The sequence below is a fragment of the Nicotiana attenuata genome, unplaced genomic scaffold, assembly GCF_001879085.1.
Source record: "Nicotiana attenuata strain UT unplaced genomic scaffold, NIATTr2, whole genome shotgun sequence".
Taxonomy (NCBI): Eukaryota; Viridiplantae; Streptophyta; class Magnoliopsida; order Solanales; family Solanaceae; genus Nicotiana; species Nicotiana attenuata.
In genome coordinates, this window is record NW_017671338.1 from 16179 (window position 1) to 28995 (window position 12817).

The following is a 12817-nucleotide window of genomic DNA, read 5'->3' on the forward strand; positions in this document are numbered from 1 at the left end:
TGCGACCAAATCACTGTATAAACTCACAATGCACATAACCATGGGTGATCCACATCACCCCAATCCGCGTAAGCCTGACAACACAACCCAACTGAAGATCCCTATGTCAACCTTAGACCATAAACCTTAGAACCCAATCTTCAACATCGGGAACTCATTATAATACCCAATTCTCGTGTCTATACACCGTGCAAGTCTAGACAAGCTGTATCAAGCTAGACATAACCTTAACCAAAGAGACAATCACATGGTATACCGCATAACTCGGATACTCCTAGCAATAACTTCCTACTCCAATATCTGCTCAATAACCAACCCGGTACTAGTAGCAAACCTCATATCAAATAAAAACTTGTTCTAACCCTTCGTACACTGCCAATGATGAAAGAAATACACAGAAATGCATAACAACCCATCAAATCAACAAGTCATGGAGCTCTCTCACCCGATGAGAACCATTGCCAAATTATAAGCTGATTTCTAAAATTATACTGACAAACATAACTCGATCGAATCTGATAACACTCATTCCAGGTATAATAACCTCATCTTATTCAGTATAAGCTGCTCGACTGACACGCCACACCAGTACTACCTCAAGCCACATTCTGTGCAATCCATGCACCAAACAGGAAATAACTCGAACGTACCCAATAATGGAAAGGGAATCAAATGAGAGAACCGTCTCGCAAGCTCAATTATGACGACCCGATAGGTTGTTTTGAGTACTAGCCATCATTTTCATATTTTGAGAGATTTAATAGCTCCATTTGATGTTGATTTATGTGCGTGGTCCGTGTCATTTTTTCGGAAAGTCTTTACGTAAAAATTTGAAGAAAAAATGATTTTACGCTTAAAATGAGACTTGAGATGACCACGATTAACATTCTTGGTAAACGATATTGGATCGGTGTTTTGACGATTCCGGTAGATTTGTATGATGTATTTGGACTTGTACCCACGTTTGGTTGTGGTTTGCAGTGACCCGAGCGCATTTTGACGCGTCATGTGAAAAATTGTGAAAATGAATTTTCAAGTTGAAAATCATGAGTTTTGATGATCGAGTCTTGTTATTTGATGTTATTTTGATAATTTGGGGGAGAGAGAAAGTTTTTAGGATGTTATTACACTTTTGTGCATGTTCGATTTGGAGCCCGAGGGGCTCAGGTGAGTTTCGAATGTGTTAAGGAAGAGTTTGGCAGATTTTGAACTACTAGTATGCTTCAGTTTCTGGTGCTGAACTGCAGGTCTCGCATTTTTGATGACCTACTTGCAAATGCAAACTCTGCTTTTTCTAATTCAAGCTTGCATTTGCGATGAGGGGCTGGGCAGGGTAGTTTTCGTATTTGTGAACAAATGTTCGCATTTGCGGACATCCTAGGCTTCGCTTTTGCGATGGCTTGGTCGCATTTGCGACTAGGCACTAAACTTAGGCAGGTTCACAAATGAGAACCTTTGAACGCATTTGCGATGGGTTGGGACCTCGCAAATGTGTAGATTTCGTTGCATTTGTGGCTTATGCAGGTTGGGGACACTGGTCGCATTTGCGACCTTTTGTTCATATTTGCGATACTCACAATTGCGAATAAGGTTTCGCAATTGCAATACCTACAGTTGGGTTAAAGAGAGAAAAATCGGGACTTAGCTCATTTTATACTATTTCTCAACTCCAATCACTCTAGAGGCGATTTTTGAAGAACATTTCTTCCCAAAATCATTGGTAATCAACTCTAATCCACCTTCTATCAATTCTCCATTACTTTTCATGAGTTTTTAACGTCAATTCTAGGAATTTCATGGTAGAAATTAGAATTTGGGTAGAATTTAGGAATTTTGTAAATTCAGAGTTAGAGCTCAAATTGAGGTTGGATTTCAAAAAATAAATCACATAACCAAGCTTGAGGGTGAATGGGTAATCGAATTTTGGTTCGGATCTCGAATTTTGAACAAGCGAGCCCGGGGTTGACTTTTGTTGAATTTTTTCATTTCATCAAGGATTGAACCTTTTTCATTTGTGGGTAGTTTCTAAAGCTTATTTTGAATTGTTTGAACCATATTTGATTGGATTTGGTTGGTTTGGAGGCTTGTTCAGGGGAAAAATCGTGGCTGATTGTTGAGTTGGTTGTGCAAAGAGGTAAGTGTCGTGTCAAACTTTGACTTGAGGGAGTTAGGACTTCTTGGTCTATTTGTTATGTGAATTATATGAGGAAATGGCATATATGCGAGGTGATGAGTGTATATGCACCGTCATGGGTTAAAGCATGCGGAATTGGGCTATTTACCTTTATGACATCACTTATTCCATATTATCTCTTGTTATATGCTTTGGTTGCTACATGATCTTACTTGTTATCCACGATTTACTTGTTACATGCTATTTACTTGTTATTCATTTTTTTCGCTCAATATCTACTTACCTGCTATATATTCCTACCTGTGTTAATTGTATAACTTCAGTACTTCATGTTTAACTTGCTTTCATTGACTTTAAATTACATGTTTCACTTTACTATGTTATTCCTATTTTTATGTGAGTTCTTTAGATGCTCTTGTTTTGGATATCTGTAGAGAATTATAAATATGAGGTATTAGTTATCCTCAGTTGTACTGGTAGTTCCTTTGTGTTCTGTACAATTTTTCTCCTTTCGTCTTGAGTTTTTCGTTATTGGTTGTGTTGAGTTGTTAATGACAATGAGTTGACATTGGGATCGGGTTGCACGCTGCAACAGTATTGAAATGAATTCACATTGGGATCAGATTGCAGGCTGCAACAAATAATGATATGATACGATATTAGGATCGAGTTGCACGCCACAACAGTTATCGTTTTAAATGCAACTCGCCGCAATAGATATTGTGTTGAATGTTGGGATCGGGTTTCACGCCACAACAGTTATTATGTTAAGTGCTGGGTTAGGGTTACGCGCCGCAACACAATTTGATGTGTTGTAGTTGTTTGTAGTTGTAGAGTTTTATCTTGGTATTGTGATATGAGATTTGAGATCATGTTATTCTGGGGCCCTCTGGTAGTTGACCTTCAAGTTAGTTTTTATGAGTTTACTGCTTTATTTCTATTTCTGTATTCTGCTATTATTATTATTCAGACATGTTTATAGTGAGTGTCTTGCTATAGCCTCGCCACTACTTCGTCGAGGTTAGGCTCGGCACTAACAGAGTACACGGGGTCAGTTGTACTCATGCTATACTCCTGCACTTCTTATGCAGATCCCGATGTTGGTCCTAGTGGTGCGTAGAGGAGCTTTAACTGGATCGACTTGCTGAGGAGACTTGAGGTAGAACTGCTGGCGTTCACTGCCCCTGAAGTCCCCTTCTATTCTGTCTTTACTATTTATTTTGTTTCAAACAGTTGTATTTCGTTCAAACCATATTTTGTTGTATTCTAGTTGCTCATGTGTTGGTGACACCGGATTTTTGGGATTAGTCTAGACCGTTTGATATTATAGATTTATCTTATGTTCTTCAGTTTTGCCAATAGTTAATTATTATTATTACTCTATTTTAAATTTTCAAAATAGTTAATTGATTGTCTAACATTGGCTTACCTAGTAAGTGGATGTTAGGCGCCATCACGGCCCCATGGTCGGGATTTCGGGTCGTGACAAGTTGGTATCAGAGCCCTAGGTTTTCTAGGTTTCATGAATCATGAGCAGGCTTAGTAGAGTCTAGAGGAATGGCATAGAGATAAGTGTATTTATCTTCTAGAGGCTATAGAGCTTTAGGAAATGTCACTTCTTTCTTTCTCTATCGTGCGACTTTTTTCTATCAATGAAGTTTGAACCATTCTATTCTTGTTCTCTACCAGAGGGTGAGGACACGCACAACATCCACAGTTGGGCAGGAGACGGAGCTCCTGGCTGCAACCACTACCAAGGTTAGGGGCCGAGGTCGAGGCAGAGGCAGAGCTCAACCTAGATCATGTGCAAAAACTCCTACTGCTGAGCCTTAGATCGAGCAGGAGGAGGAGGTCTATGTTCAAAGTGTGCCAGTTGGACCAGCACAGGTCCTAGAGGGGCTCATTGCCACTCCCATACTTCAGGATGCCCTAGTCCGCTTAGTGGGCCTTGTGGAGAGTGTGGCCCAGACTGGTGTCTTTCGTGTAGCACCAGCTATCTCTCAGGCTGGGGGAGAGCCCAGACTCCCGTTACTCACACTCCGGAGTAGATGGATCCTATGTATTAGACTCCGGCGACTGCAGCAGTTCGAGTAGTTCAGCTCGTTATTATTATACAGCCCGGGGAGAGGCCCGCTATCTCGTCAGAGGGATTGAAGAGGTGGGAAATGTTCACCAAGCTCTTCTCTCTTTATCTTGGTAGTACACCTTCTGAGGACCCAAAAGATTACTTGGACTGTTGCCAGAAGGTGTTGCGAAACATAGGTATTATGGAGTCCAATAGAGTCGACTTCGTAGTGTTTTAGATGATCGGATCTGCCAAGAGATGGTGGCATGACTATGTTCGAGGCAGACTAGTAGGTTCACCTCCACTTACTTGGGATCGGTTCTCATAGCTATTCTTGGAGAAGTTCACCCTTTTGATCCGAGAGAGGAACACCGCAGCCAGTGTGAGCGTCTACAACAGGGTAGCATGACTGTTACCCAGTATGAGACCATAGTTTTGGACCTAACTCGTCATGGAGCTATCTTGATCCCTACTATGAGGGAGAAGGTGAGGATATTCAGAGATGGTCTTACTTTTGGTATCAGGTTGCAAATGGCCAGAGAGACTAAGGATGATATTTCTTTAAACTAGGTTTTAGAGATTTCTAGATGGATCGAGAGGGTTAACGTTCAGGGCAGAGAGGCGTCATACGAGAATAGGCCTTAATATTTTGGTGGTTTGGGTGGTGCCTTATCTGGAGGCAGGGGTTCATTTGGTAGAGAGCATCCTCACAGGCTAATTCAGTTAGCATTTCAGGTAGCACACAGTGCTTCGGGCAGTCGTGGTTCTTATGGGTCTCGTCCTGAGCAGCCAGTATTTAGAACACCTTCAGCTCATATTAGTGCACCACTACTACAGAGTTACTACAGTGGTCATTCAAGACATCAGGGATTGTCTCAGACTCAGCAATTAGGCCAGCCGCGGGGTTGCTTTGGGTGCGGCTATGCAGGTCATATCATGAGGTACTGTCCTAGATTGAGGGCAGCAGACCACATCAGGGTACTTGTGCCATGATTCCAGCACCCGCTGCTCCACCACTCGCTCAGCCAGCTAGAGGCAGGGGTTAGGCAGCAAAAGGTGGTGGTTAGGCCATTAGAGGTGGAGGTCATCCATTTAGAGGCGGTCCGAGAGATGGAGGTCAGAGTGGTGGGGCTCAGCCCCATTTCTATGCATTCCTAGCTAGACCTAAGGAATAGCCATCAGATGCGGTTATCACAGGTATTATTCTAGTTTGCCATCGAGATGAATCAGTTCTATTTGATTTGGGTTCCACTTATTCATATGTGTCATCCTATTTTGTTTCATATTTGGATATGTCTCGTGATTTTTTGAGTGCTCCTGTTTATGTGTCTATGCCTATCAAAGATTCTATTGTGGTAGATCGGGTATATTACATTTTATTGGTTACTATCGGGAGCTATGAGACTAAGGTAGTAGGGTAGTACTTCTTGATATGGTAGATTTTGACGTGATCTTAGGCATGGATTAGAATCACCTTATCACACTTTTTTGGCCAGTCACGCCAAGACTGTGACATTAGCCATGCCGGGGTTGCCTCGAATGGAGTGGAGAGGGACTCCTGGACATTGTACTAGCAGGGTCATATCATATGTGAAGGCTTGGCGTATGGTCGAGAAGGGGTGTCTAGCATATTTGGTATATATCCGTGATCTTAGTGCGGATGTTCCTCCCATGGATTCAGTACCAGTTGTGCGCGAGTTTCTAGAGGTTTCTTACAGACTTGGCGAGGATGTTGCCCAATAGTGATATCGACTTCTGATTGACTTAGTTTCGGGCACTCAGCCCATTTCTACCCTACCCTACTGTATGGCACTATTTGAGTTGAAAACATTGAAGGAGCAATTAGAAGATTTTCTTGATAAGGGATTCATTAGACTGTGTGCCTTGTTTTGGGGTGCATCGGTGTTTTTTGTGAAGAAAAAGGATGGGACAATGAGTATTTGTATACACTATGATCAATTTGACAAACTCACTATCAAGACAAGTATTCGTTGCTGAGGATTAATGACTTGTTTTACCAGATTTAGGGTGCCAAGGTGTTTTCCAAGATTTACCTGAGATTTGGCTATCATCAGTTGAAGATTAGGGCACCGAATGTCTCTAAGACAGCTTTCGAACTCTGTATGGTCACTACGAGATTTTAGTGATGTCATCTGCCTTGACTAATTCCCAAATAGCCTTTATAGATTTGATGAACCGGGTGTTTAAGCCGTATTTGGATTCTTTTGTGGTCGTCTTCATTGATGATATTTTTGTTTACTCCTGCAGTTGAAAGGAGCATGAGCAGCATCTGCAGATCGTACCTCACACTCTTAGGGATCGTCAGTTATAGGCCAAGTTTTCAAAGTGAGAGTTTTGGTTGAACTCAGTTACCTTTTCGGGCCATGTTGTATCTTCCGAGGGCATTAAGTGTAACGATCCGATCGGTCGTTTTGAGCATTTACACTTCGCTCGCTAGTTCTCAGGCATGACTAGCCCCGTATGATGTATTATAACTTATCGTCAGCTTTGGTTTTCAGGTTAATCAGAACAGATATGGAAGAATGATATCAGCTTGAAGCTTTAAATTTGAAAGGTTTGACCAAGTTTGGATTTTTTAATATTCAATCTCGGATTTGGATTTCTATGATTTGGTTAGCTCCGTTAGGTGATTTTGGACTTGGGAGCGCGTCCGGAATGTGATTTGGAGGTCCTTGGTAAAATTAGGCTTGAATTGGAAATTCGGCGTTTCCCGGTTGGCAGTGGAAATTTTAATATCGAGGTCGGAATGGAATTTCGGAAGTTGGAATAGGTTCGTAGTGTCATTTATGATGTGTGTGCAAAATTTCAGGTCATTCGGACGAGGTTTGGTAGGTTTCGGCATCATTTGCGAAATTCGGAAGTTTAGGAGTTCTTAGCCTTGAATCCGAGGGTGATTCGGTGTTTCGATGTTGTCTTAAATATTCCGAAGGTTCGACTAAGTTTGAATGTTGACATATGACTTGTTGGTATTTTTGGTTGAGGTCCCAAGGGCCTCAGGATGAATTCGGATGGTTAACAAAGGATTGGGAAATGAGATTGTGCAGCTGAAGTTGCTGCTTCTGATGTTTCCGCACCTGCGGATTGGGGACCGCAGGTGCGAGGTCGCAGATGCGGTGGGGAAGCTGCAGATGTGGAATTTCAGGGCCAAGAGAAGAACCGCAGATGCGGTGAGTTTGACGCATCTGCGGGCCCGCAGGTGCCTGGGGCGCAGATGCGGTCTTGGATTTTTAAGTGAAACCCGCAGGTGCGGTTGTTTGGACCGCAGAAGCGGTTGCGCAGGTGCGAGAAAAGGGCCGCAGGTGCGGAAATGCCTGGGTAGAAGGTATAAATTGGAGCCTTCGCGAATTGGAGTTATTTTTCCACCATTCTTGTCCGGACTTGGAGCTTTTTGGAGGGTTTTGAAGAGAGAATCAAGGGGATACTCATTGAGGTAAGTTATTTGAGCTTAATACTTGTGATTATGGTAATTTTCAGTTGTTTAAGCATGAAATTGGTAGAAATTAGGGATGAAATTGAAGGGATTAGGGTTTGAAATTGGAGAGTTTGATTTGAAGATTTGAGGAACCATTTGATGTCGGATTTTGATGATTTTGGTATGTATAGACTCGTGAGTGAAAGGAGTTTCTAGTTTTTTGATTTTTTGTCGGATTTCAAGACGTGGACCCGGGGGCCGGGTTTTGGAGAATTTCGGGATTTTGGTATAATTTGATAATTTTTCGTATGGAATTGGTGCATTGTCCTATATTGATTGCATTGTATTGCTTTTGGTTAGATTCGGGACGTTTGGAGGCCGATTTCCAGAGGCAAGGGCGTCGGGAGTAAGGATTTGACCGGTTTGAGGTAAGTAATGATTGTAAATCTTGTCCGGAGGGTATGTAACCCCGGATTTCACATCGTTGTACTACTTTGAGGTGACGCACATGCTAGGTGACGGGCGTGTGGGCGTGCACCAATTGGGGATTATGACTTGGTCCGTCTCGTAGCAACTATTAAGTTGCGTATTTGACTGAAATATATGATACTTATGTGTTTTAGAAAGAATTTCTATAACATGGGCTGAATGCCATATTTGGGCCTCGTGCCAAAGCTGTTTGGACCCTTAGGGGCCTTTTCTTATTATCCTCTTACTGTTTTGACTTAAAAATCTATACTCAGTCATGCTATGTTACTGATTTCATAACTCAGTCTTTATTACCCGTTTTGATGCATATAAAATGTTATTTTGGGCTGAGCACCCTGTTTTTACTAATAGCCCGAGTGGCTTGAGAGGTTTATGACTGAGTGAGGCCGAGGGCCTATTTTTGTGAGGATATTTATGGGATCGGGCTGTACGCCGCAGCATGTTGTTACTGATTCATGACTAAGTGAGGCCGAGTGCCTGATTTGAGATATTGAGACTATGGCACGTGAGTTGTCCGTGCAACACGTGAGTTATCCGTGCTGATTCTGATATTGATGTTATAGCACGTGAGTTGTCCGTGCGGATTATAGTGCTTGGGCTGTAGGAGCCCTCCGGAGTCTGTACACCCTAGCGAGCGCGGGTACCCTGAGTGAGTGATATGATGTTTAACCCAAGGGGTTGTTCTTGATTCATGTTGTGCCCGAAGGGCTATATACGAATGACTACGAGGTTTTCCCGAGGGGCTGATTCTAAGTGATGTTATGCCCGAGGGGCGGTTTATGATTCATGTTACCCGAGGGGCTGTATACGAACTATGTTTGCCCGAGGGGCTGTTTATGATTTTTTTCACTTTTACTCTAAATTGCATTGAGCCTCTGTTGAAATTGTTGAAAAGCATCTTCAAATGATTTTTACCAAAAACTCGATTTTAAATGAGATGATTTGACTCATATACTGATTTGAAAGATGTTGTACTTACTGTGATTTCATGATGTAGATTTTATGTGTTTCTTACGGCTCAGTCTTTATTTACCTTTATTACTTACGAAGTTGGCATACTCACATTACTCCCTGCACCTTGTGTGCAGATCCAGGGGTTGGTGGACGTGCTAGCGAGCGTTGATTTTCATCCATCGCGAATATTTTGGAGTTGGCAAGGTAGCTACATCGCGATCGCAGCCTTGCTCTTCTCCCTCCTATCTTCCTATAGATATTATTAGATGATTTACGAATTGTATTAGTCTTAGCATTTCGGACAGTTTTTAGTAGATACTCATGACTAGTGACACCCTGATGTCGGGCTTTTCTTTCCGCACTTTGTTATTCAGACTTATATTATAAAGTTTGTTAATTAATAGTTAAATAAATCTTTATTTTGGATTATCGGGTTTTTTTGGTAAATGAGTTGGCTTGCCTAGTTCCACGTTAGGCGCCATCACGACAGGTTTAGTTTTGGGTCATGACAAGTTGGTATCAGAGCCTAGGATACATAGGTCTCACGAGTCATGAGCAGGTTTAGTAGAGTCTTGCGGATCGGTACGGAGATGTCTGTACTTATCTTCGAAAGGCTGCAGAACCTTTAGGAAATCCCACATTCTTGAATTCTTATCATGCGACATTGATTTAGCTTAAAGTGTAACTCCTTGAATTCCTTCCACGCATTCGTGTGCGCACATGGGCGCTCGGTATCAGCTGTGCATCGACGGCTTGTGATTCCCTAGACGAGGGGCGAGATGTAATTTCTGTGTGTTGATGTTGGGCCAGTCTGGAGGAGTTGAGGTCGGGTTTTGCTTTTTGCTTGAACATTGAGGTGTTGATTGTATGAGCACGTGCTTTTGGATTTATATGCTCGGTAGTATCCCTATTAGTGGGAGTGATGGCTGGATGGCTACGAGATGAGTATGATTGCGAAATGTGTTCATATGATTTGGAAGTAACGAGGAGAGGCTGCTTGAGGGTAGAAAGAACTATTTGGTGTTTGATTTCCATCTGGATTTGATGTATAGCCCGAGTTGGGGGTGTGTCGAGGGATCTTTCGTGTTGTTTAATTGGGGAGTAAAGTAGATTTCATGTCGTGATATGAGTTCAGGCCCAGGAAGATTAAGTGATTGCCTGATGTTATGATTATGGAAGAATATAGAGAGATACCAGTTTGAGGCTAAGCAGGTGGGGTATCTCCTGCAGGGTGTTTCGAGGTTTGTGTGGTCCCTATGTTATTTGTTGGGAGGCCTCTTTTATCGGTGAATCATATGTAGTACAATTTGAGTTTGGGTAGCTTATAAGATTGGGTTTGTCTGTTACGAGGGTGAATGCGAGATTTGTAAATGATTTGAGGTATTAGACGGGTTGTGTTGCATGAGCTTATAAAGGATTTAGGAGTATGGGTATCGTGAGTTATTGCGTGTTTTGATCTATGGCATTGAGCCAAGTGGGGGAGTCAGTTATTGATTAGTTGATTTCACGGTTATGTGTCGTATTGGTTTCAGTTTGAGGTATACTGGTAAATCAGTTGTGGCTTACAGGGGTTGAGGTCAAGGATGACTCGAGTAAAGGGGATTTCTGGATACGAGTTGTATTAGGTTTTATGAGTATATGAGAACCATGGAATGATTTGAGTTGTTATTGGTGAAGAATTTAATGTGCGTGGAACAGAAATTTATCTGGTTGCATTAAGGTGGGGTCACATCCTTAGGTGTTGGAGTGCTAATGGGGTACATGTCGTTCGACCCATTTGATCAGTCTAATTGAGACTTGAGTAGAGTGGATGACTCCCGAGAATGGTTCTAATGGATGCAAGATTTATATGTAACAATTGGGGGTCTTCAGGATATGTATTTTACTAGAAACTGAAGTTTACATTGGAGTGTGTCAAGACTAGTGGTATTTCTATATCATTATGGATTCTACATATCAGTATCAGGAAGGTGAAGGTAATGGCTTTAGATTCGCGGGAAGTCTTTTCAGGATAAGAATTTTTAGTGTGGTACTTTTGAGGATATTTAAGAGAGTATTCAACGGCTTATGAGCCTTAGGGCGCTGTGGTTTCATGCTTGGGTCTCGTGTGGTGAGTTTGGGATGAGGATTGTGGTGTTATGGCGAGGAGAAGTATCAATTTGAAGGTAATCCAGAAAGAAATTCGGATAGATAGAACAGTTTGGTAGTAGGTTGGATCGGCATGGGAATGGGGATGATTAGTTCTTTGGGTGTTTATGAGGTAATGAGTTTCTACAGGTGTTTCGTGGCAATGCTCTTGAGTTTTTGTTGGCCTACGTAACTGGGTTGAGTTAGAAGGATTTAGTCCTGAAGGTTTGGTTTTGTGCAAATGGGATGCGGAGAGTTCTTGATGGTTTCTACCATGGTTAGAGATGTATATTTCTACTAGCGTGAGGAGCATGTGATGTATAGTGATTTTCTCCTAGATGGGGTCAAATGGAAAATTTCTTAGCTAGTTGAGTACGTAGTTGCTTGTGACTCAAAATGGATTTAGAAGTTCTCATATTTATCATAGGATGGCATGGTATATATGGTACATCGTGTAGGGTTGAGAATTACATGTGTATGGTCACGGTTCAGTTCTGATAGGAAGATCATAAATTCCTAGGCAACATGGACAGTTTTAGATGACTAGGTAAATGATATTACGAATCGGTATGGCTTGATGAGAGTATACATTCACAAAAGGGGCGACGGGTTTGAGTTATGGATACTTCATTGGTATTGCAGCACTCTCTTATTTGATCAATTGTTGGAGTTCAAATTTTGTCTTGTGACACACAAAAATTTTAGAAGTATTCCTCGTGGGATGACTGTGTAATTGGCGAAGTGTGAACATTTAGGCGGTGGAGTCGAGATCAGAGATGGTGATTCGTATGTTCTATGGATTGGGAGACTAAGAGTTCTCGTGAGTAGATTATTTCGTGGTTGTGAACTGTAAAAATGTAGCTAAGGTTGGTCAGAGTTTAGTATGTGTTGTGAATCAGTCATTGTAGACTTTCGAAGGGTATTTAACTGTTGTGGGTGACCAGAGTTGATAAGGGTTCATTGGTAGGACTGTATGGATGTGTGGTCTGCACCGGGTCAGATTTGTTGACTCTGAATTGCTATGGTTGAGGGATGTGCCATTCGATTGTTATTGAGCTTATTCATGTTCTAGAGTGATCTATGAGTTACCCTTCTATGTTACGAGGAGTTTTGATTGTTGGTTATATGCACATCTGGTGTGGTTCTATTGGGTTCTTATAGCGGAATTTGAGCGGGAAGATGTATTGGGTAGTGCTTGGTGGATGGCGTATTGGTTATGTTCTTTCGGGTTTCGTGTGGTGTTATGTCTTTTGCCTCTCCGTGGTTATGATGATTCACTTTTGGTACTAGACATCAAATTGCGCGTGGTTGTTGATTTTGAGCATGGTGACTCAAGGTGTTTCATGTGGATCAGTGTTTGGATAGGGTCGCACATTGCATCGAAACTATGTTGTGTAATGAACCTTTGTGTTGGATTCGTGTGATGGTCCTACGGGGTGTGATGGATTTTCAGTATTTCGTGTGGCAGTACTCGTTAAGCTTGCGGGACAGTCCTCTCGTTTGAGTCATTTTTCATGATTTGAGTACATTTGGGATGTTGCTATTGGGTGTACGAATTGCACATGTTATGGCTTTGGATTGTATTGATGCGTTATGTCATCAGAGTGGTCGTGTT